This window comes from Primulina tabacum, chromosome 2 (genome assembly GCF_025594145.1).
Source record: "Primulina tabacum isolate GXHZ01 chromosome 2, ASM2559414v2, whole genome shotgun sequence".
In the NCBI taxonomy this organism is placed as follows: Eukaryota; Viridiplantae; Streptophyta; class Magnoliopsida; order Lamiales; family Gesneriaceae; genus Primulina; species Primulina tabacum.
The window spans coordinates 24,243,634-24,270,787 of NC_134551.1; positions in this window are offsets into that span (position 1 = coordinate 24,243,634).

A 27,154-nucleotide genomic window follows, 5' to 3' on the forward strand; every position below is an offset into this window, starting at 1 on the left:
TGATTTCGTCTCTTCAGATGCCTCAAAACTTGGCTATAAATAAGAGTAACATTGTTAGTCACCAAGTATCAGCATATAAAGCAGTTTGAGGAAGTAGCAATGGACAATGCAAGAAGTTCAAAGCAGCCGAATCTTGCAGCATAGTTCGTGGGAGTCCACCATTGCTGCAAGAAAGATCACAATGGAGGTAGTGTGTTCGAGAAGATACTGTTGTTCTGGATGAAATTCAAGACCTCCAGTACTTTCTAGATGAAGAACTTGTCGCTACCCCCAAAAGGGTGGCAATACTAAGAAAGTATCAGCAGCGTCTTTGTGTCGTAGATAATGTAGACATCTTTACTGATGAAGGTGTCTACTTTCTGATGCTCCTCAAGGAGCGGAAGACTTTGAGAAATATTTCTATCTCAGATGACTTCCTAAGGACCTCTGTTGGAGGATTAACCTGTTGGTTGTCCTTCTAGAGGTTTGCACTTAAAAAGGAAATCTCGCACGTACGCTGCTATTATAATAAATAAAAAATTTATTATGTTTATTGTTGTCTTTCTTTTCCTACATTGTTAGATTCTGCATACAAACTGGTAATAACTGAGTAATCAACAAGACATCAAAATAAAATGAATAAAATTAAGACAAATCAATTAAACGAAGAATATTTCGAAAGTAAGAAAACTTAGTCTCGTGAAGTGGCTTAGTGAAGATTTCAGCAGCTTGTTGTTCAGTTGAAATGAACTCCAGCTTTATTGCCTTCTTCAAAGCATGATCTCTGATGAAGTGATGTCTGACATCAATTTGTTTTGTCCTGGAGTAAAGAACTAGATCGTATGTAATTGCAATCGTGCTTGTGTTATCACAAAATATTGGTGATTCCTCTGCAATGATTCCATAATCCTTTAGTTGTTGCTGAATCTAGAGCAGTTGAGCGCAGCAGGTTCCAGCAGCTAAATATTCCGCTTCAGTTGTGGAAGGGGCTATGGATGTTTGCTTCTTGCTGAACCATGAGATCAGTCTGTCTCCTAGCAACTGACATGATCCACTGGTGCTTTTACGATCAAGCTTACATCCTGCATAATCTGCATCTGAATATCCAACTAAATTGAAAGCAGAGTCTTTAGCATACAATAAGCCCACAGTTTGTGTGCCTTTAAGATATTTCAATATTCGTTTGGTAGCTAAATAATGCGACTACCTTGGGATCAGCTTGAAATCTAGCACACATGCAAACAAAAAATACAATATCAGGACGAATAGCAAATCGGTATAATAAATGACCTATTAACCCTCTGTAGAGTGTCGTCTCAACTGATATTCCCCCTTCATCTTTATCTAATTTAATTGATGAGCTGATGGGAGTATTTGCCGTTGAACATGTCTTCAAGCCAATTTTCTTAAGGAGTTCCTTCGTGTATTTTGTCTGACCGATAAAAGTATCAGCCTCCAGTTGCTTCACTTGCAGTCCAAGAAAGAATGTCAGTTCTCCCATCATACTCATCTCAATTTATTTTTGCATTAACTTGGCAAATTTCTCACATAATTTGGGGTTAGTTGACCCAAAAATAATATCATCAACATATATTTATACCAGTAAAATATTATTATTCTTTGAAAATTTTAACAAAGTCTTGTCAACTGACCCGGCAGTAAAGTCACGATCAATTAGAAATTTTGAAACTGTTTCATACCAAGCCCTTGGAGCTTGTTTAAGACCATATAGAGTTTTGTTCAAATGATAAACATGATTAGAAATAGTGTGATTAACAAAACCTCGTGGTTGTTCAACATATACTTCTTCCTGCAACTGACCATTTAGAAATGCACTCTTGACATCCATTTGGTTGTCTTTGAAATTTTTGAATGAGGCATAAGCAAGTAATATTCTGATTGCTTTCAGTTGTGCAACTGGTGCATATGTCTCGTCGTAATCATTTCCTTCTTCTTGCCTATATCCTTGTGCTACAAGCCTCGCTTTGTTGCGCACAACTGAACCTTCTTCGTTGAGTTTGTTTATATAGATACACTTTGTACCTGTAATGGTTTTTGAATTTGGTCTTGGAACTAAGTTCCAGACATTGTTATGGGCAAACTAATTTAGCTCTTCTTGCATAACATTTATCCAGTTAGGGTCAGCAAGAGCTTCACCGGTATTCTTTGGTTCTAGTTGGGAAACAAAAGCTAAATGAATAAATAAATTAATCATTTGATTTCGAGTTCTTACCGGATCGGATGGATTATCTAGCACCAATTCTGGTGGGTGTTATTTCTTCCATCTATAGTCAACATCGATCGGATCGATTTCAACAATTGGTTCAGTTGGTAACTGAACGTTTTCTTCAGTTTCAGTCGTTGCTGCTTCAGTTAGTATTTGAATTTCATCATTTTGCTCCACCAAATGATTTTCAGGAATACTTTCTTGTTCATTTGATTGATGCAGCACTTCTAGTTCAGGTGTTTGAAGGATATTTTGATTGTTATGAGCTTCTTCTTCACTATCATCCTCCAAACGTATATCTGTGAAGCGATCAAGTAGCTCAACTGGATCAGTTGGCTTATAAGTTAGTATAGATTCATCAAACACAACATGAATTGAAACTTCTACATTCAAAGTGCATTTGTTAAATACTCTATAAGCTTTACTAACTGATGAATAACCCAGAAATATTCCTTCTGAAGATTTTGCATCAAATGCTTTCAAATGATTTTTTCCATTAGCGTGAATAAAACATCTGCAGCCGAATATTCTGAAGTAAGATACCACACTTTTATGTCCATTCCAGATCTCATATGGTGTTTTTAAATGATTTTTATTAATCATTGATCTGATCTGAGTGTAACATGCAGTGTTTACTTCTTTTGCCCAAAATCTTTGTGAAATACCAGAATCAGCAAGCGTTGTTCCAGCTGAAAGGGATCGATTTTAGGTGCCCGAATGCGCAACGGAAGTTCAAAAATCTTTGAAAGGTAAGAAAACTGAAATTTTATAGAAAAATTTTCAAACACCTTAGACTATGATGTGTAGCAAATACAAAAACACCAAAATGTCGTACATAGGGTGTTTATAGAAATGTACCTATCAATCTTAAAAGATTGATGATGGCTCCAACTAAGATGTAAACACCTTAGCTCTTGAATGGCAAGACAATCTTCAAGCTTCCCTTTGAGCCCACCTTGCTCAAATATTAAGCACACCACCAACTAGCTAGAACCACTCTAATTTTGCACTAGAAAAATTAGAGCAATTTTCTTTGAGAAGTGTATTGTTTTTTCAACCATTGAAGAACAAAATTGGAGAGAAAAAGAGGTAAATTTCGGCCATCTAGTGTAGTAGGAGAGAAGGAGAAAACATTTTTCTTGGTTGGGCAAAAAGCAAAAGCAAAAAATTGCATGCCATGCCTTGGATATTGAAAAAGTTACCTCCAACCCTTCACCTCCCTTGCATGCCTTCTACTTGGGCTTGTAACAATTAAAGGGCCCATGGACTTTTATTTAAATGTCCCAAACACTTTTGAGACCATTTAAACTTTACTTGATTTTACTCAAGCCCACTAATTTAATAATTATTTCTAATTGGGCTCTACAAGGCCTAATATTATTTAATTAATCCAACACTTGAATTAATTTAATTATTTGGACTCTACTAGACCCACTAGTGTTAAATTAATTCAACACTTGAATTAATTTAATTTAGTCCATAATAATGTTTATGAAAATCACAATTTTCAAATACATTATTTACTTGGCCAACTTTTAATTTTAGGAACACATTCATAAATTAAAAGTTACATTTCTCTCATAGAAGTCATACTTCTATTTTTCCTTACACTTATAAACTCATTTATAAGCCGTTCAACACATTGAACTATTTTACTTCTCAACGGGATCTAGAAAGCTAGTACTTGTGTGGCCTTCAATGGTTCATTGATACAACTAGCCGTGGGTTCACATCTCCATGTGATTCGGACTAAACATGTCCTTATACAAGCATACCCCAATTGCTTCATTCTTACTTATCTCCTTGATAACAAGAACGTCAGAACTCAAGTCTAATAGTACCCAACCAATCATGTTAAACGCCTAGCAGCATCGCTTACATGATTCCCTAGGTATCAAATGATAGTGCCTGCAAGAACCATTCAATTATGGTTAGCGTATAGTACGGTCCCTTCAACTCATATATCCCGACCAATTCGACAACCATTGGTATATCGAGAGTTGTTAATGAATCGATACTATGTGTCATGTCGTAGTTGCATCGATGGTGTAATCTATGAAACCCCTTTCATAATTACCACCATTCTCTGATCAGAGATTTCATACTACATACACATAGGATATCCATACCCGAAGATAAGTGGTGAATCCCCGACTACAATGCATCGATTCCTATATGTTTCGACAAAACACCTAACCTTGCCACCTGATGACCCCTTGAGAGTCGGTAAACAAGTCAAAGTGTAATGCTAGCACATAGAGTCTCAATGTTGTCCCGGATCATAAGGACTAATGGTGTACAACCATAAACTAGGACGTTTCCACTCGATATGTTCCCTACAAAGAGCACCTATCTGCATGCTCGGACATCACAATGTCCCCACCAATGAAACATGGTAATCACATCGCAGATACTAGTCTCGAACTCGAGCGGCCTATATCCTACTTAAAGGCGGCTGAATCGACTAGGAACTGTTTAGAATATACAGTATTCCAAATATGAGTTTCATGATACTCATCATATGAGTATCTCATATTCTTTCTACTATTTGTATATTCAAGGGTTTTATCTATGCAACTAGCATGGGTATTCAGATAAAGATGTGCCAATAATAATTTCAAATATTATTAAAATAAAGATTGTTTATACATAGAGTTTCATTGTGAACACTCAGCCAACACTTGGCTCGACGGGCACCTACTCTAACAATCTCCCACTTGTACTAGAGCCAACTACCCATGTGGAGTCACAAGTATGATTTGCAGTTTATATTGATTATGTTTCTGATTTTGTTGATTGTTACTGACATCTGTTACATGTTTTACATGCTTTTACATTTTTTTATATAACTGCATGTTTCGTTGGTTTATACTGGGAATGTAATTCTCACAGGAGTTATCCGGCTGTTGTCTTGTTTGTATGTGTGCATGACAACAGGTGGGAAAGAATCAGGGTCAAGAAGAAAACGAGGCTGGACTAGATAGCATGGAGATCTGAGCTCAGAAGTAAACTAGGAATCATCACTTGATATATAGTAGTGGAACCTAGTTGAATCATTGTAGGAAATACAAGACTTATACTTTTATGTATAATGTGTATTTCAGATTGATTTATCTAACGTTTCCGGAAACGCATTGTATTTAAAAAAAAAATTTTAGACCCTGTTTATTATAATTGACTGATTAATTTTAAGAACGATTAAAATTGGAATTAGCGTCCGGGTCCCCACAACATGTTGTATTAAAGCATTAGGTTTTGTAGACTGAGATAGAAGTTAGTGAGCGGGGTAGAATGAGTTTTCTTTCCTTGCATGTGAGTGCTAGCATGTGGTTTATTATGATGTTGAATTACATTGTGTATGCTAGCATGATATTATGTTTTACTACTTTTAAATACATGTTACCTGAATATATGAGATGATTTGGTAATATGTATTATTTGAAAAGGGATCAGAACCAATTCTTGATCAGAGGTAAGCTGATCAGGAAGGGACTGAGACGGATTTGTCTCATGTGATTGCTAACTCTTGTGATTATCAGATATACCTCCTCGCAGGATTCCAGAACGAGGTAGTACTTCGATTGATCAGGTGGATGTGTCAGAAACTATGATGGAAACACAGTTAAAGAGGTTTCAGTCATTTCAATCGCCGATTCTGACGGGTACTGAGACATCTGATGATTGTTAGAATTGGTTAGATGATATAGAGATATTGTTTGATTCACTTGAGTATCCAGATGAACGGAGAATTAAATTAGTGCCCAACCAGTTACACGACGTCGCAAGGAGTTGGTGGATTACAACCAAAAGAGTATTAGAACAGCGTGGTATGGTAATTACATGGGAAATATTTAGAGCTGAATTCTGTCGAAGATTTTTCTCAATTTCGTACCGAGAGGACAAGAAAGCAGAGTTTGAGAATTTGAAATAGGGCCAACTGAATATTGAATAATATGTTGCTAAATTCTCTACTTTATTACGTTTTGCTCCTCTTATAGCTGGGAATGATGAAGCTGTAGCGGATCAGTTCATCAACCGATTGAATGCTGAGATATCTTCCTTGGTAAAGGTAGAGCGACCCCAGCATTTTGGTGATGCTTTGAATAAAAAGCAAAGAGAGCTGAGGCAATTTTGAGTCGACAACGAGGTAGGTTGGATGTGACCCGACCCCAGACACAACAATCCCCTCTCAGATTTGATAGTGGCAGTACGAGTGGGAAGCCAGATCTGTTGAAAGCTCGAAAGAAACATTTTAAGAAATTAGGGAGCGGACCGAGCGGTTTATCTAGCTCCAGTGGTTCTAGCCCAAGTTATACTGGAGTTTATTGCAGAACTTGCGGAGGGAGACATCCCAGAGAGCAATGCCAGGGAGTGACTGGTAGGTGCAATATCTGTAAACAGCAGGGACACTTTGCTAGAGTCTGTCCACAGAAAAGTTCCCGAAGATTTCAGGGAGCAGAATCATCTGGTGGTAGTGACCGAGGAACAGACTCAGGAGGCACTTGATGATATAGTGGCAGATAATTGTTCTTTTATGATTATTTTGAGTATGTATTAAGAGATATTAATACATCTTATACATAATTTTGTATGAATTGTATTGAGACATGCTTTATCTATTGGGTCTGTATTTACTGGAGTATTGATCTCCTTACCTTTTGGGGAGAAGATTTGATATCAGTGACATTCTGTGAAATATTGTATACTGCAGTAAGATGAGAATGAGATTGAGTTAGATTATGTTGTACTTGTATTGTCTGATTCTGGCAGCATTATTGATATGGATATATTGAACAAGTACAGAGCTATGGTAGATTCTTACCAGGAGATGGTAAGATTCGGACCTGAAATGGCCGAAAATGAATAATGTACGGTAAGGATTTTCGATTTTGGATTCCTTTGATTTCCGTATTAATTATGATTCGATGATTATCGAAAGGAATGGAATTATTCCTTATGCATTCAGTTTATTACTGGAAATGAATATACCATGAGCTGATTTGTCAGTAGCAGGAGAATTGCTAAAGTCTTACTAGATGAAATTTCGGATTTGCCTTATATCAGGGAGAGTGATTTCCGCCTTGATTTGATACCAGGTACTGGTTTTATTTTAGAAGTCCGTACAGAATGATACTGATTGATTTGAAAGAATTGAAATATCAATTAGAAAATTACTGACCGAAAGTTACATCTGATTGTCTGTTTCTCTGTAAAATACTTCAGTTTTGATTATGGGTTGATGAATCCTGGATTCAGAGGTATTCTGATGATTTTATGCCGTTTATCTATGATATTTTGTGATATACTCGTGGCATATGACTGACTGAATCGAATATCTTGTATTGAAGGATCTGAGAACTGAAATTGTTGTATACAAAAGTTGTTCAGATATGAATCTTGATTGAAACAGATTGTATTCCGAGTATGTGATATCTAAATATGGTATACCGATTGATATTAGCACAGCTGAGGCAGTGATCAGTGGCTGAGAATGACACCGAGTCAGAAATTTATTTTTTCATGAGTTTAGCAGATTATGATATGTGACTGTTGTTTTGAAATTTCTTACGAATTGTTATTGTTCTAAAACAGTATTTGAGACAGAGTATATTGTTTGGGGGACATTACATTCGAAGATGATATAGCAGTTGATCTAAACAACGTTGAAGATGTAATCGGTTAGTCAGATCGACAATATTGTCAGAAATTACGTTCTATGAGTTTATTAGATCAGTATAGAGGATTGATATTTAGAATCTGAGCCGATATTGCTGTTATTTTGAATCCGTAGTTGATACAGATTGTTGTATATTGTTGAGATTATATACAGTTCAAGCCGAATCAGAGCTGATTTTGAAAGTTACAGCAGTTCAGAAGTTTGATCAGAATGTTCAGAACTTGATTTCGATAAGCGGAGTAGGTTGTCAATCAGAATATCAGGTAGATACTACTGTATTATATGTGAGTAACCGACTTGTTTGTGCCGAATATTTCGAATCTGAAATGATAGATGTTTGACAGAAGCGCACAGTAGTCAATTCAGTATTCTTGCTGGTAACAGAAAAGATATGATAATTCGAAAAGGCAGTTTTGATATAAACAGAGGAGATCAGTTGTAGCAGAATTTGTACGGAAATATCTGAATCGTCGACAGATGAAGACAGAAAGATAGAAACCAGGAGATTGGTTATCTAGATTATCGGTTCTTGAATAGAAATGGGAGTACATTTCTATGGATTGTGTGACGATACTACTGAAATCTTGACAAGACTGTGCTGTGATGTGATTATGATTGACAGATTGCTCGAATCTGCCTCTGTTATGTTGTACAGGAAGATGCACAGACATGATCAGATGACTGAGATTTATGTTAGAAAAGAGGATAGATGGTACTGAACGCCAAGGTTGATCATATCAGACTATAATTTTCGTTTGATTTTGTACTTTTGGCAGAGTATACAATGAACTCTTTCACTTATAGTTTATAGATCGACAGATAGTTGGAGCAATTATCCTGATACTGGAAGATATCCAAGAATAGTAGTGCTGTATTTTAGCACTAGTTGATACGATGTGTTGTCACTTGGTGAATGATTGTACGACAATAGCTATCAGATGAATAATGAGATAGCTTCTCTCGAGGCATTGTACAGTACGGATTTCAACTTTCTTTTGTATAAAATAAAACCTCGGAGATACCTAAGATAGAATCGGATACGGTCAAATATAGGGCAAAGAAAATGTAACTGATTCAGGAGAAAGTGAAAACAGCTCAGAATAAATAGACTAAATATGCCAACGTCGGATGGTGACTGTTGGTATTTGCGACTGAAAAAAGAATATATCCTTGACTAGGTTAACTGATTTGATATCAACTGATGGTATTGACTTGTTATGAGCTGTGGATTGGTATATATGGATGTTGTATAGCCAGTATTGCAAGATTGATTCGGACAGGGTTATTCCGAAGGATATTATGATATTATACTTCTTGAATTATTATTCCAATTTGGAATTAGAGATCCGTAAAAGACAGATATTTCAAAATGAAGATTATTCTATTGTTGAAAAATAGTAAGATTGTCAGAATATAAAAGAGACTATCTAAAAGACAGAATCCGCTATGAGATTGAGATTTCAGAAGTGATTCATTGAGATAAGTTTTCTGATTAAACTCGGTTTTACATTTCTTCTGATGTATCTGATTGGATTGCCTATGAGTTCGAGGACGAACTCATATCTAAGAGGGGGAGAAATGTAAGGCCCGAGATGTGGATTGTTAAGCAGAACTTATTAATGCATGATTTGATGTATTTATCGAAGGGCGAGGAAGCGACGTTGCGATTCGAATTGAGTTACAAAATATATTGTTGGGACAGCAAAGACAGTGCACCCGCGGTCGTTTAGCATAAAATGTTGAAAGTAAACAGTAGCTGGACTGCACCCGCGGTAATGAGAAGACCGCACCTGCGGTGGATGCACCGAGAAAAGACCGCACCCGCGGTGCCAAACAGAGCGCACCCGTGGTACATGACTGAGCGCACCCGCGGTCGTCGCTTCTGAAACTTTGGATGTGGATCAGTATAGCTAGCGCACCCGCGGTCCAAGAGCTAGTGCACCCGCGGTGAGACGTGTTACACAAAGGCGTGATCCACCTAGCATTAGACATGCATGATATATATATATTAAGAATCGATTTTATCCCTCAGAATTGGTAAGAAAGAAATTGAGGTTAGGGAGAAGTTTTCCATTCTTGATAATAGAAATTGAATTACGAGAAATCTGGTCGTCAGATTTTAAATCCAACTTTAGTACTGTGCTCCTATCGTTACAGGCTACAACTGGACGTAAGTTTTGTTACGTTTAGACATGATTTGAAATTATGATATTGTCAGAATTGAATATGATTCATATATGGTGTTTCTGATACAGTAGATATCGTATAATTGAAGTCAGATTGAAAAACAGACTGTTTATGTCATTGTTATGATTTTCGGAGTTGATTTGATCGAGAGTCGATATCAGATTTGTATTATCATTGAGATTATGAGTTGTGCTGATACTGTTTACGAAGTCTAGTATTATATCTGTGATGTTGAGATTGACGGGGTTATCGAGACTGTATTGTTATACCGTCGAAACATCAGTTGATTGATATTGATCAGATTTAGTGTTGATTGATATTGTACCTGTTCAATATTGTCATTATCAGATTGGGTATGGACAAAGTTGAATTCGGGACTTCGTCTTCGTCAGACCGAGAAGAGAAAGGTATAAATTAATGTTGAGTTGGGATTGCACAACTCGAGGGAGGTTTGACTCGAGTTTCCCTAAATCACATACTTTACCTTATTGCATTGATATTTGCATGGACTTGATTTGATATGCTTGTTCTATTGATTTATAGAGAGCATGTGTTAGATGAAGATTAGATGAGTGATCCTATGACAGAAGTGCCAGATAGTGGCGGGATCGCCACGGGCACCTTGCACGATGTCACAAGATAGTGTATTGGCGATACTGCCATCGTCTGTGACGGATAGGTCAAGACACTGGATGTTTGGTTATATCGACGTGGATAGAATCAGAGTTTCTTCTATATCTGTTGGTCGATATAGGAATACCAACATCTGGAAACCGGGATCCCTAGACTAGGATTGAGTCTAGTCTAAGATGTGGAGTCAGAAGTATGATTGGCAGTTTATATTGATTATGTTTCTGATTTTGTTGCATGTTACTGACATATGTTACATGTTTTTACATTTTTTTATATAACTGCATGTTTCATTGGTTTATACTGGGAATGTAATTTTCACCGGAGTTATCCGGCTGTTGTCTTGTTTGTATGTGTGCATGACAACAGGTGGGACAGAATCAGGGTCAAGAAGAAAACGAGGCTGGACTAGATAGCGTGGAGATCCGGGCTCAGAAGTAAACTAGGAATCATCACTTGATATATAATAGTGGAACCTAGTTGAATCATTGTAGGAAATACAAGACTTGTACTTTTATGTATAATGTGTATTTCAGATTGATTTATCTTACGTTTCCGGAAACGCATTGTATTTTTTTTAAAAAATATTTAGACCCTATTTATTATAATTGACTGATTAAATCTAAGAACGATTAAAATTGGAATTAGCGTCCGGGTCCCCACATAGAGTCTCAATGTTGTCCCGGGTCATAAAGACTAATGGTGTACAACCATAAACTAGGACGTTTCCACTCGATAAATGAGAACCACTTGGAAAGTCCTTTATGGAGGGTTGTTCAGTGCACTCTACCAGGAGCACCTATCTGCATGCTCGGACATCACAATGTCCCCTACCAATGAAACATTGTACTCACATCGCAGATACTAGTCTCGAACTCGAGCGGCCTATATCCTTCTTAGCGGCGGCTGAATCGACTATGAACTGTTTAGAATATACAGTATTCCAAATATGAGTTTCATGATACTCATCATATGAGCATCTCATATTCTTTCTACTATTTGTATATTCAAGGGATTTATCTATGCAACTAGCATGAGTATTCAGATAAAGTGTGGGGACCCGGGCTCTAACTCAATTCTTTTTGGAATTAATTGGATCTTTATTCAATATGTGGGTCAAATTTTTGCTTTTAACATTAAATCAAATGTTTATAACTCAAGCACAAGATAATTCTATATTCATTTCATTACAACAAACATAATATACATGCCTCGTTTTATTCATATTCTACAAACCAGTAATTAATTACAGTACATATCAACAGTACAACTACTAGTTCATCTGCTACGCCCTTGATCACCACGCTATGTCCATCTCTCATCTCTGTCGCGACCCTGATCCTGCCCCACCTGTTGTTATGCACACATACAGACATAACAACAGCCGGAAACTCCGGTGAGAACAAATCCCAGTATAAAACATGTATGCATGCTGATACATAATCATAAATCATGCATGAAAGCAATAACCATGGCTCCATAGTCTATGAAACCGATCTATCTAAACATGCAACTCAAATCAAATCATGTCTTGACTCGAATCGACTCTACTCTAGGGATCCCGGTGTGAATAAGACGTCACTGTCTGTCACCTACCCTCCCAATCGGGGTAACTGTACGTCTTATTCCTAGACTTCGGTCAAGTCTGTATCGAATGTTTACAATCGGAGTGAATCTGTTCCTATGCGTCGATACCACCGAACATCTAGTTTGGCAAGTCTGCCAATGACTCTCCTATCTCAAATGCATGAATATAAATCTGTAAATGCATAATCATATCAAAAGATTTGAATACAATCCATAAACAAATCATAATCATGTCAAAAGACAAGCAACTAATCTAGTATGTGGTTTTGTTGGGAAACTCAAATTGAATCTTATTTGAGTCGTGTCTTCCCCAAACAAAACATGCATTATACCTTTCGTCATACAATGTCTGTCGATGTCGAAGTCTCGATGACGAATCTGTCACTATCAAATCTGAAATGACCATGTTGAGATGCACAATATCAAATCACAACTCAACTAATACTAGTACGGTTCAATATCAAATCTTGATACAATTCGACGGTATAATGGCATAGTTTCTTGATACCGATCAATTCAAATCTTAACATATATATCCTCAATTCATAGTCAATACCATTCCCATTTCAAACACTGAAAATCTGCATAATCTCATGCACATGTAAGCTGGAATTCCATACAAATGGCATACTGTTAGAGTAGGTGCACGTCGAGCCAAGTGTTGGCCGAGTGTTCACGATGAAACTCTATGTATAAACGATCTTTATTTTAATAATATTTGAATTTATTATATTGGCGCATCTTTATCTGTATACCCATGCTAGTTGCATAGATAAAGTACTTGAATATACAAATAGTAGAAAGAATATGAGATGCTCATATGATGAGTATCATGAAACTCATATTTGGAATACTGTATATTCTAAACGGTTCCTAGTCGATTAAGACGCCAATAAGAAGGATATAGGCCGCTTGAGTTAGAGACTAGTATCTGCGATGTGAGTACCATGTTTCATTGGTAGGGGACATTGTGATGTCCGAGCATGCAGATAGGTGCTCCTGGTAGAGTGCACTGAACAACCCTCCATAAAGGACTTTCCAAGTGGTTCTCACTTATCGAGTGGAAACGTCCTAGTTTATGGTTGTACACCATTAGTCCTTATGACCCGGGACAACATTGAGACTCTATGTGCTAGAATTACACTTTGACTTGTTTACCGATTCTCAAGGGTCATCAGGTGGCAAGGTTGGGTGTTCTGTCGAAACACATAGGAGTCGATGCATTGTAGTCGGGGATTCACCGCTTACCTTCGGGTATGAATATCCTATGTGTTATCATGTGTATGTAGGTTGAAATCTCTGATCAGAGTATGGTGGTAATTATGAAAGGGGTTTCATAGATTACACCATCGATGCAACTACGACATGACACATAGTATCGATTCATTGACAACCCTCGATATACCAATGGTTGTCGAATCGATCGGGATATATGAGTTGAAGGGACCGTACTATACGCTAACCATAATTGAATGGTTCTTGCAGGCACTATCATTTGATACCTATGGAATCATGTAAGCGATGCTGCTAGGCGTTTAACATGATTGGTTGGGTATTATCAGACTTGAGTTCTGACGTTCTTGTTATCAAGGAGTTGATAAGTAAAAATGGAGCAATTGGGGTATGCTCATATAAGGACATGTTTAGACCGAATCACATGGAGATGTGAACCCACGGCTAGTTGTATCAATGAACCATTGAGGGCCACACAAGTACTTGCTTTCTAAATCCCGATGAGAAGTAAAATAGTTCAATGTGTTGAACGGCTTATAAATGAGTTTATAAGCGTAAAGAAAAATAGAAGTATGACTTCTATGAGAGAAATATAAATTTTAATTTATGGAAGTGTTCCTAAATTAAAATTTGGCCAAGTGAATAATGTATTTGAAAATTGTGATTTTCATAAACATTATTATGGACTAAATTAAATTAATTCAAGTGTTGAATTAATTAAACACTAGTGGGCCTAGTAGAGTCCAAATAATTAAATTAATTCAAGTGTTGGATTAATTAAATATCATTGGGCCTTGTAGAGCCCAATTGGGAATAATTATTTAACTAGTGGGCTTGAGTAAAATCAAGTAAAGTCTAATTGGGCTCAAATGGGTTTGAGACAATTTAAATAAAAGTCCATGGGCCCTTGTAAATTGTTATAAGCCCACATGCAAAGCATGCATGGGAGGTGAAGAGTTGGGGAATACTTTTGATTAAAATAATGCATGGCATGCTAGTTTTTTGGATCAACTTTTTGCACTACCAAGACAATTCTTCCCTCCCTCATTCTATACTAGCTTGGCCGAAACATTGAGAGCATTTTCTCTCAAAATTTTTCTTTCACTTTTGTGTTCTTCAATTTGTTGAAAACACTATCTTCTCTTTGAAAAATCTTCTTGTTTTTCTAGTGAAAAACAAGAAGAGATTTACCTAACAAGTGGTGGGCCTAATTTTGAAGGAGGAGGAAGCTTGTAGACTTGTCATCCAGTGGTGGGCCTAATTTTGAAGGAGGAGGAAGCTTGTAGACTTGTCATCCATTGAAGAGCTTTGTTGTTTAACAACGAAGTTGGTGCCATTCATCAACCTCAAGAGGTTGATAGGTAAAACTATTTCTAACACCCTATGTATGACTTGTATGGTGTTTCAATGTAAATGTTGCACACAAACATGGTGGCCGAAAATTTGAGCTTAAAATTAAAAATTTTTGACTTTCGTTGCGCTTCCGTCCACCGTAACCGGTCTGCTAACACATACGACATCCAATAACCGATCCGTTTACGATTCTACGACATCTATAATCTCAAAAACATATAATCACAAACATATCTGAATTTCCTCCACATGTTAACTTCAAAACATGCTGAAAAGATATAGAAAGTATACCCTTTTGGAGCCCTTGTCAAGAGGAACAAGAATCTCAACTTGAATTAAAGTTTGGATATGTAATTCTTTTAAAATCACAACCTTAAAGCACAAGGAGTTGAAGCTTCTCCCCACTCTCTCACGTTTTCAGCTGATGGAAAATGGTGAAAGTGAAGACTCAGCACAATTATATATATATGCCATGTGTCTTCATGGAATTCAAAGGTGGATTTCTCGCATGCAGCACCGCGGGTGCGGTCACTCTTCACCGCGGGTGCGCTGTGCCCACGACATGCCTTTCATTTTCTGAAATTCGACGACCGCGGATGCGGTACATATAAGACCGCGGGTGCGGTGAAATTACCGCGGTTGCGGTTATGTTTGCACCGCGGGTGCGGTGTCAATTCTGTAAATACTTTCCAACTCTCTGTCCATCAACCGCGGGTGCACTTCTTCTTGGACCGCGGGTGCGGTGATCCTACTGTAACATGACCAATTTTCTGTCCATGCACCGCGGGTGTGGTGCTTCTCTAGGCGCGGGTGCGGTCCCTTTCTTCAAGCAACACTTCATCTTTTCATTTTATCCACATACAATCTAGGGCATTACATTTCTCCCCCTCTTAGATATTAGTTCGTCCTCGAACGTGAAATCAATTAATCAAAGTATGTAAAAACAGCAGTAAAATAAAAGGCTGAATAAGTACTCACATCATGAGAATAACTCGGGATATTTCTGTCTCATATCTGCTTCTGTCTCCCAAGTCGCTTCCTCGGTGCCATGACGACTCCACTGGACTTTCACTAGGGGAATAGTCTTCGTTCTGAGCTGTTTTTCTTTCCGATCAAGAATCAATATCGGTTGTTCGACATAACTCAACGTCTGATCTAGCTCAGCTTCGTCAGGCTGAATGACATGAGAATAATCTGGCATGTATCTACGCAGCATCGATACATGAAAAACATCATGTATCCCGGATAGAAACGAAGGAAGAGCCAATCGATATGCTCGATCGCCAATCTTTTCAAGAATCTCATATGGACCGATGTATCTAGGAGACAATTTCTCGCGTTTGCCAAATCTGACAACGCCTCTGAAAGGAGAAATCTTCAAGAATACTCTGTCTCCCTGTTCAAATACTAACGGTCTACATCTGATATTGGCATACTTGGCCTATCTATCCTGTGCCGTCTTCATTCTTTTCTGAATGATCTTCACCTTCTCAGTCATTTCCCGAATCATATCAGGCCCAGGTTGTGGTACTTCAGATATATCATCCCAGTACAACGGAGATCTGCACTTCTTGCCATACAATGCCTAAAACGGTGCCATCTCTATACTCGTTTGGTAGCTGCTGTTGTGAGGCCCGGGGCCGAAGAGGGCGGGGGGTGATCGCCGGTGCCATCAGTAGTTGCACGGACAATGAGCGGCTCCTGGCAGGCTTCTAGGTGAAGGGAACATGAATGAACCAAACCCACACGGGAATGAGAGGGATTCCGAGACTGTTCAATGTAATGGACTGTACAGTTGAAGAGGGCTTAAAAGATTTGATTTGTATTACTCATATCACGAAGGTGCATCTTCTTTTCGGTAGCTCATCACATAAAAACTCCAAAGTTAAGCGTGCTTGACTTGGGGCAATTTTGGGATGGGTGACCTCCTGGGAAGTTTCCCAGGGTGCGTGTGAGTGAGGACATAAGCACGCTGGAAAGACTCGTCGTGGTACAGTGAGGACAGTCGTCGAATCTGGGGCGTTACAAGTGGTATCAGAGCCGACCTCTCTTAGTACGGTGTGGTTCGGAGACGAACCAAGCGGAAGCTGGTGGGCATGTGAGGCCCGGGGCCGAAGAGGGCGGGGGGTGATCGCCGGTGCCATCAGTAGTTGCACGGACAATGAGCGGCTCCTGGCAGGCTTCTAGGTGAAGGGAACATGAATGAACCAAACCCACACGGGAATGAGAGGGATTCCGAGACTGTTCAATGTAATGGACTGTACAGTTGAAGAGGGCTTAAAAGATTTGATTTGTACTACTCATATCACGAAGGTGCATCTTCTTTTCGGTAGCTCATCACATAAAAACTCCAAAGTTAAGCGTGCTTGACTTGGGGCAATTTTGGGATGGGTGACCTCCTGGGAAGTTTCCCAGGGTGCGTGTGAGTGAGGACATAAGCACGCTGGAAAGACTCGTCGTGGTACAGTGAGGACAGTCGTCGAATCTGGGGCGTTACAGCTGTTGTACGAGAATTCACACAACGGTAGTGAATCTTGCCAACTAGTGCCAAAGTCTAGCACGACAGCTCTCAACATGTCCTCTAAAGTCTGGATAGTCCGCTCTGAATGTCCATCTGTCTGTGGATGATAAGCAGTACTTAGGTGCAATGTCGTACCTAAAGCCTGCTGCAGACTGTGCCAAAAGTGTGAAGTGAATCGTGGATCAAGATCTGATACGATAGACTTCGGCACACCATGTAATCTGACTACCTCACTGATATATATCTCAGCCATCTGATCATGTCTGTACGTCATTCTGTACGAAATAAAACACGCTGATTTGGTTAATCTGTCAATAATGACCCAAATCGCGTCACAGCCTTGGGATGATCGAGGTAACTTCGTCACGAAATCCATGGAAATGTGATCCCATTTCCATTCTGAATAGACAAACTCTGAAGTAAACCTCCGGGCTTCTTTCTCTCAGCCTTCACCTGTTGGCAATTTAAACACTTAGACACAAATTCGGCAATGTCTGATTTCATCTGTTTCCAACAGAACTGTGTCTTCAACTCGTTGTACATCTTTCTGCCACCAGGGTGAATGCTGAACCGACTACAGTGCGCTTCTGACAAAATCTGTTGCTTCAACTCTGCAACATCTGGCACTACAAGACGGTTATTCACATACAGAACAAAATCATGTACCTGATATTCTGACTGATGTCCTGATCTAACCATCTGAATCGACTTCTGAATATTCTGATCAGTTCTCTGCGCTTCTTTGATTCGCAAAATCAAATCTAGTTCAACTTGAATCGAAGCAAGTAGCAATGGTCTACTACTTGTATCAAATGCTAATCCAGACAAACAACAGTCTTCAATCATATTAGTCACACCTATGGTCGATAAGGATAGAGCACAAACCTTTCGACTCAAGGCATCTGCTGCTTCATTTGACTTCCCTGGATAGTACTTGATCACGCAATCAAAATCTTTCAGTAGATCAAGCCATCTACGCTGCCTCATGTTCAACTCTGACTGAGAAAATAGATACTTCAGGCTTTTATGGTCAGAGTAAATCTCAAATTTCTCACCATAAAGATAATGACGCCAAATCTTCAATGCAAAAACAATAGCCGCTAATTCCAGATCATGAATGGGGTATCGAATCTCGTGTGGCTTCAGCTGTCTCGAGGCGTATGCGATCACATGACCTCGTTGCATAAGAATACATCCCAGCCCTCTGTGAGATGCATCACAATATACAACGAAATCACCAGTACCCGAAGGAATCATTAAGACAGGTGCACTGGTCAGCCTCTTCTTCAACTCTAGGAAACTAGATTCACAATCCGCAGACCACGCAAACAGCGCATATTTTCTGTGTCAACTGGGTAATCGGCTTCGCAATACTGGAGAAATCTTCGATGAATCGTCTATAGTACCCTGCTAGACCCATGAAACTGCGTATCTCTGGCACAGAAGTCAGTCTCGGCCAACTGATCACAGCTTCCACTTTACTTGGATCTACAGAAATACCGTCTCCAGATATGATATGACCTAAGAAGACAACCTGTCTCAGCCAAAACTCACACTTTGACAGTTTCGCATATAATCTTTCATTTCTCAATGTTTGCAACACAATTCTCAAATGATTGGCATGCTCATCCAAATTCTTAGAGTACACCAAAATATCATCAATAAAAACAATCACAAATTCATCTAAATACCTCTGAAAGACACGGTTCATTAGTCCCATGAACACCGCTGGAGCATTCGTTAAACCAAAAGGCATGACAATAAATTCGTAATGTCCATACCTGGTTCGGAATGCTGTCTTTGGTATATCAATATCTCGTACTCGCAGCTGGTGATATCCAGATCTCAGATCGATCTTGGAATAGATAGATGATCCCTGCAAATGATCAAATAAGTCGTCGATACGAGGCAAAGGATATTTGTTCTTTATCGTTGCCTTGTTCAGCTGCCTGTAATCTATACACAATCTCATAGAACCGTCTTTCTTGCGCACGAATAGAACTAGAGCACCCTAAGGAGATACATTGGGTCTGATATATCCCTTCGCTAGAAGATCTTCTAGTTATGCTTTCAATTCTTTCAACTCTATAGGCGCCATCCTATACGGAGCTCGAGATATAGGAGCGGTACCTGGAATAAGATCAATACTAAAATCTACCTCTCGAGCTGGAGGTAACCCTGGAATCTAGTCAGGAAATACATCTGCAAACTCCCGTACTACTGGCAAATCTGCCAATGCCGGGCTCGATTTCAGTAAATTTACTGAATAAATAAGGAACCCTTCTGCTCCTTGCTGCAAAAATCTACTCATAGTCAGAGCAGATACTAAGGAAATCCGAGATCTGGAACCCTTACCATAGAATTTCCACTCCTCTGTCATTTCAGGTCAAAACAGTCTACGGTGGCTATGTACTTAGTCAACATGTCAATCCCGACAATACAATCAAAATCAGATAAACCAAGTACAACACATTCTAAATTGATCTGATGCCCTTCAAACTGTAGTACAAAATGTCTAACTAAAGTCACAGATATCAGACCACTTCTCAACGGAGAAGAAATAGACACTACAGTAGACAATGACTCGACAGGCAATGCATGTGTCAATGCAAAACGTTCTGATATGAATGTATGTGATGCACCTGTATCTATCAATACATATGCAGGATAACCGCAAAGAAAACAGTTACCTGCAATCACAGCATCTGGTGCATCTTGGGCTTGCTCTTCCGTCAATGCAAACACCTGAGCTTGTTGTCTTGGAGGTTGGCTCACTGTCTGGCCACCTCTGGCTCTAGGCTGGGACTGTGTAGGCGTGGGCTGGAAAGAATGGACATTCGAAGCTTGCCTCTCAGGCTGAGTCATTGATGCTGATGACCCTGCACCCTGAAATCTCTGTGCACCTCTCTGGGGACAGACTCTGGCAAAGTGTCCCTGTTGCCTACATAGGTTGCATCTGCCCATCACTCCCTGACACTGCTCAGTGGCATGCCTACCACCACAAGAACTGCAATAAACACCACTATACTCTGCACTCTGGCCAGGACCTCTCTGTCTTGATCCACATGGAGCTTGACGAACTGCTCCCTGAATTCTTAAACTGTCTGCCCTTTGCCTTCAGAAAATCCTTCTTGCCACTACTACTGCTTCCACTATCAAATCGAGGAGGAGGTGGTGGAAACTGTGCGGCAGGCTGTGGCGGTCTCTGCCCCTGAACACTATAGAAAGCTCCTCGCTGTCTAATCAAGCCAGCCTCTGCTCCCTTTGCTCGATTCAGCGCCTCAGAAAAAGTGTTGGGTCGCCCCGTGTGCACTAGGGTAAAGATGTCCGGATTCAAACCATTTATGAATTGATCTGCAACTGCCTCATCATTCCCTGCCACGTGTGGTGCAAATCGAAGTAAGGACGAGAATTTGGCAACATAATCCTCTATGTTCCACTGGCTTTGTCTCAAGTTGGCGAACTCGGCCCCTTTGTCTTTTCGATACGACACTGGAAAGAAACGTTGATAAAATTCATCTTTAAAGACTTTCCAAGTAATATAAATACCTCAATGTTCTAAGGCTCGTTTCGCCGTTAGCCACCAACTCTTGGCCACTTCTTGCAATTGATGCCCAACCAGCTTCACTCTACGTTCATCTGTATAGGCAAGTGATTCAAATAACATCTCTATATCATCCAACCAGCTTTCGCAATCCACTGCATTTTCTGTGCCCTTCAAGGTAGGTGGATGGAACGATTGAAATCTCTTCAACAAAGTCTCCATCGGTGTCGCAGTAGCGTCCATCTGAGTACCTGACGTACTACCCTGTTCCGGCACTTGACCTGCAGCTGGTTGTGGTATTCTTCTAGGCGGCATATCTGATTATCAAACAGATTAGGATACAATCTATACAATCTGTCTCAGCCCTCCTCTGATCATATACCTCTGATCCAGAATCGGTTCTGATTCAGTCTTGACAATTATATGCTGTAAATCAACTCAGATACAATACAACATATAATAGGGAAAGCATTAAATCATGCTAGCACATCAAAAGCAAGGAAGAAGACTCGATCTACCCCCACTCATTCTATTCTATCTCAGTCTACAGAACCTACGGCTTTGATACCACCTGTTGTGGGGACCCGGGCTCTAACTCAATTCTTTTTGGGATTAATTGGATCTTTATTCAATATGTGGGTCAAATTTTTGCTTTTAACATTAAATCAAATGTTTATAACTCAAGCACAAGATAATTCTATATTCATTTCATTACAACAAACATAATATACATGCCTCGTTTTATTCATATTCTACAAACCAGTAATTAATTACAGTACATATCAACAGTACAACTACTAGTTCATCTGCTACGCCCTTGATCACCACGCTATGTCCATCTCTCATCTCTGTCGCGACCCTGATCCTGCCCCACCTGTTGTTATGCACACATACAGACATAACAACAGCCAGAAACTCCGGTGAGAACAAATCCCAGTATAAAACATGTATGCATGCTGATACATAATCATAAATCATGCATGAAAGCAATAACCATGGCTCCATAGTCTATGAAACCGATCTATCTAAACATGCAACTCAAATCAAATCATGTCTTGACTCGAATCGACTCTACTCTAGGGATCCCGGTGTGAATAAGACGTCACTGTCTGTCACCTACCCTCCCAATCGGGGTAACTTTACGTCTTATTCCTAGACTTCGATCAAGTCTGTATCGAATGTCTACAATCGGAGTGAATCTGCTCCTATGCGTTGATACCACCGAACATCTAGTTTGGAAAGTCTGCCAATGACTCTCCTATCTCAAATGCATGAATATAAATCTATAAATGCATAATCATATCAAAAGATTTGAATACAATCCATAAACAAATCATAATCATGTCAAAAGACAAGCAACTAATCTAGTATGTGGTTTTGTTGGGAAACTCAAATTGAATCTTATTTGAGTCGTGTCTTCCCCAAACAAAACATGCATTATACCTTTCGTCGTACAATGTCTGTCGATGTCGAAGTCTCGATGACGAATCTGTCACTATCAAATCTGAAATGACCATGTTGAGATGCACAATATCAAATCACAACTCAACTAATACTAGTACGGTTCAATATCAAATCTTGATACAATTCGACGGTATAATGGTATAGTTTCTTGATACCGATCAATTCAAATCTTAACATATATATCCTCAACTCATAGTCAATACCATTCCCATTTCAAACTCTGAAAATCTGCATAATCTCATGCACATGTAAGCTGGAATTCCATACAAATGGCATACGACATTCAATAACCGATCCGTTTACGATTCTACGACATCTATAATCTCAAAAACATATAATCACAAACATATCTGAATTTTCTCCACATGTTAACTTCAAAACATGCTGAAAAGATATAGAAAGTATACCCTTTTGGAGCCCTTGTCAAGAGGAACAAGAATCTCAACTTGAATTAAAGTTTGGATATGTAATTCTTTTAAAATCACAACCTTAAAGCATAAGGAGTTGAAGCTTCTCCCCACTCTCTCACGTTTTCAGCTGATGGAAAATGGTGAAAGTGAAGACTCAGCACAATTATATATATATATATATATGCCATGTGTCTTCATGGAATTCAAAGGTGGATTTCTCGCATGCAGCACCGCGGGTGCGGTCACTCTTCACCGCTGGTGCGCTGTGCCCACGACATGCCTTTCATTTTCTGAAATTCGATGACCGCGGATGCGGTACATATAAGACCGCGGGTGCGGTGACATTACCGCGGGTGCGGTTACGTTTGCACCGCGGGTGCGGTGTCATTTCTGTAAATACTTTCCAATTATCTGTCCATCAACCGCGGGTGCACTCCTTCTTGGACCGCGGGTGCGGTGATCCTACTGTAACATGACCAATTTTCTGTCCATGCACCGCGAGTGCGGTGCTTCTCTAGGCGCGGGTGCGGTCCCTTTCTTCAAGCAACACTTCATCTTTTCATTTTATCCACATACAATCTAGGGCATTACATAAAGATGTGCCAATAATAATTTCAAATATTATTAAAATAAAGATTGTTTATACATAGAGTTTCATTGTGAAACTCGGCCAACACTTGGCTCGACGGGCACCTACTCTAACACCAGCAGCTTCTTTAAGAGTCTGATTTCTTCTCTCAGCTACACCATTTTGCTGAGGTGTCCTAGCTGCTGAGAAATCATGCCTAATTTCAGTATTTTCTAAAAATTGATAAAGGTTTTCATTGACAAATTCATTCACTCGATCAAACCTTATTTTGTCAATTTCAACTGATTTTTCATTTAATAGTCTTTTGGAAAGCTTAATCAGTTGTGCATCAGTTTGGTCTTTTGATTTAAGAATGATAACCCAAGTAAATCTTGAAAAATCATCTACGACTACCAACGTGTATTTCATTCTTCCTAAACTCATGACTTGTATTGGATCAAAGAGATCCATATGCAACATTTCTTTGCATCTGGAAGAAGTTTTACTACCTTTGTTCTTGAATGAAGATCTTACTTGTTTACCAAACTGACATGCTAAAAAAATTGTCTTTTGAAAAATCTATTTTAGGCAGACCAATTACAAGATCATGTTTACTCAGATGAGCAATAGACTTAAAGTTTAAGTGTTTCAATCTTTTATGCCACAACCAGTTTTTGGAAGATTTTGAAGCTAAAATCATACTGGTGCATAAGGTTGATTAGTCCAAATGACTTTCTAAGTGTTTCCACAATGGTCTCCAGTTATAATTATTTCATCAGTTGAGCCCTTAACAATGCATGTGTGTTTGTTGAAGTGAACTGAGAAATTATTGTCGCATAACTGACTGATGCTAATAAAGTTATACTTCAAATTATCAAACAGTAAGACATCTTAATGATAATGTTACCATGGATAAGCTTACTCTTACCCACAGTTCTACCTTTCGAGTTGTCTCCAAAACTGATGTTTGGGCATGTGTATTTGATCAGTTGTGATAGCAAATTTACATCCCCTGTCATGTGACGTGAGCATCCATTGTACAAGTACCAGATTGATTCTTTTGTTGTACCTGTCACCTGCAATCACACACAATATATAATTTTGGTACCCACATCTATTTGGATCCTAAACTGATTAGTCCTTTAGGAACCCATATTTGGATCAGTCTAACTGACTTTCCAGTTGCTGTGTTCCAAATAAATTTTCCTTGTTTGTGTGTGTTAGGTGTGTGGTATGCGGATGAAACAATATGATTGTGAACCTTTTTCAACAGTTTGTTTACTCGATATCTCCTTTGAGCTGGCTTACAGTTATAGTAATTGTAATAGCCATCCTTAGAGTTTTGGCTTTTGTAACTTAACTTCTTGAATGTCTAGCTTCTTTGAATAAGTTGAACTCTTCAATCTATACCCAATTCCAAACCGCTTTGTTTTGTTCTTAGGTTCAATCGGTTGGACATTTGGTTTATTTGGTTCAAATAATTTTTGTACCACTGTTGATTTCACAAAGTTAATGAATTTACCTTGGTGCTCATTCAAATTGGGCATGGTATCACTTATAGAGTTTTCCTCAATGCAATTGAAGCCTAAACAAGTTCTATCAGTAACTGATTTTTGTAGGTTCTGCATTTCAGTAAGCATGACTAATGACTTATTCCATGCTTGAATTCAGTTTGTTTTGAAATTTCGGTTTTTAACTCACGAATCAAAGATTAGCTCTTGCTCATTTCAGCTTTTTGTTTCGCAATCTCCTTTTTTAGACTCAACATTTCAACGGACTCGTCAGTTTCAGTTTTATTGTCTATGGGATAAGTTTGCTAAGTTTTAGCTTTTCGAAGGAGCGATCAAGCTTGTGATACTCATTCACCATGTCATGCAAAGTGATACGATTCCTCGTACGAATGAAAGGCAAGCACGAATATATAAATCGCACCCTCAATTCAATAACAAACAAGGAACGATTATTTTGTCCCGATCTTTTGAAACAAGTAACGATTTTGTGATATTCACCTCTAAGCGATTATAACTTAGCAACAAATATCAATGATAAAACAATTGAATTTCAAACGAACCTTCAAAGAACTTGTTTTGACAATCCGTGCGAAGAACAATCGACAAACGCCACAAAGATGAAAATCTTTGATAAGTTTTATTTGGTTTTCTTCTTGTGAAGAACAAAGCTAAAAGCTTTGAAAATTGAGAGAACTCAATGTATTTGATATCAATCTTCAATAATCTCGTTTTTTGTCATTACAATGCATTATATAATTAATAAAACCCATAAAAAGTAGTGTAGAAAGCATTAAAGAAGATAACTAGCAACTTTGACACGGAAGTTGACAATAGACCGCGGGTGCGCTGCATACTGGACCGCGGGTGCGGTGCCGCTTCGGCGAAGTTCGGATGCAAAAGGACCGCGGGTGCGGTCCTTTTAGGAGCGCAGGTGCGCTCGCCTTCCGCGGGTGCGCTCGCCTTCGGACCGCGGGTGCGGTATAGCTTCGGCAATATTCTCTTAAATTTGATTATTATGGACCGCGGGTGCAGTCCCTGAACTGGCGCGGGTGCGCTGTACCTTCGGCAATTGCACTTGAATAACATTCCAAAAACCTCTAATATTTATTCCCATGATTCTCAACCTCCTCTAATTTAGACATCCAACTTGTAGGACTTCCTTGATAGCTCATCATGAGTCCTTGAAGTGCATCTTTAAACTTCTTACTTCGTCCCCTTGTTATAGGTCCTTCTGGCAACTCCAACGACTCCCATGCTTTCTTTGGTGCTTGATCAACTACATTTGCATCATTCTTTCCTTCTTGAAAAGGATTTGTCCTCAAATCTTGATCATCTCCTACATCAAACAACGAAAGATCACTAACATTAAAAGTAGAGCTGACATTATACTCACCTGGTAGGTCTAATTTGTAGGCATTGTTGTTGATCTTTTCAAGCACTTTAAATGGTCCATCACCCCTAGGTAAGAGTTTTGATCGTCGCTTTTCTGGAAATCTTTCTTTCCTTAAGTGCAACCACACCCAATCTCCCTTTTCAAAAATAATCTTTTTCCTTCCCTTGTTGGCTTGCTTCGTGTATTGTAAATTCTTCTTCTCGATGTTATCCTTGACCTTCTCATGCAAACTTCTAACGAATTCAGCTTTCTTCTTTCCATCCATGTTCAACCTTTCACTCACAGGTAAAGACATCAAATCCAATGGAGTCAAAGGATTAAAACCATATACAATTTCAAATGGCGAATAATTTGTAGTAGAATGCACTCAACGATTATAAGCAAACTCAACAAAGGGTAAACAATCCTCCCAATTCTTTAAGTTCTTCTTGAGTATAGCACGCAAAAGTGTTCCTAGAGTTCTATTAACAACTTCAGTTTGTCCATCCGTTTGAGGATGACATGTAGTAGAAAACAACAATTTTGTGCCAAGTTTAGTCCATAACGTTTTCCAAAAATAACTCAAGAATTTAACATCACGGTCTGAAACAATAGTCCTAGGCATGCCATGCAACCTAACGACTTCTCTAAAGAATAGATCCGCAATGTGATATGCATCATCAGTTTTGTGACAAGCAATAAAATGTGCCATCTTAGAAAATCTATCCACAACAACAAATATAGAATCTCTCCCCTTCTTTGTCCTAAGCAACCCCAAAACAAAGTCCATAGAAATATCAACCCAAGGTTCACTAGGGACGGGAAGTGGTGTATACAATCCATGTGGTTGTGTTCTAGACTTAGCTTGTCTACAGGTAATGCACTTTTCAC